Source organism: Myotis brandtii, unplaced genomic scaffold, assembly GCF_000412655.1.
Source record: "Myotis brandtii unplaced genomic scaffold, ASM41265v1 scaffold17, whole genome shotgun sequence".
Lineage (NCBI taxonomy): Eukaryota > Metazoa > Chordata > Mammalia > Chiroptera > Vespertilionidae > Myotis > Myotis brandtii.
This window is the reverse complement of record NW_005356259.1, coordinates 9,543,464-9,543,690: the sequence shown is the minus strand read 5'-3', so window position 1 is coordinate 9,543,690 and position 227 is coordinate 9,543,464.

Sequence of the window (227 nt, the reverse complement as noted above, 5' to 3'; positions counted from 1 at the left end):
GCGTGGGTCCGGAATCTGCGCTGCCGAGAGGGCAGTGCCCATAAAAGAGAGCTGTTTCCGCAACCGCTTTATCGGCGGCAGACAGAGCAAACAAATGAAAGGGCTTTGGTGGAAAATCTTAATTGGGGCTGGACAGTTGTAAACTCATTAAGGGCCGAATTCCAGACGGTTCGCAGACCCGGCCTTTATGGCGCACCCTGCGTGCCCATTCTTTGAAGTTTCTTCTG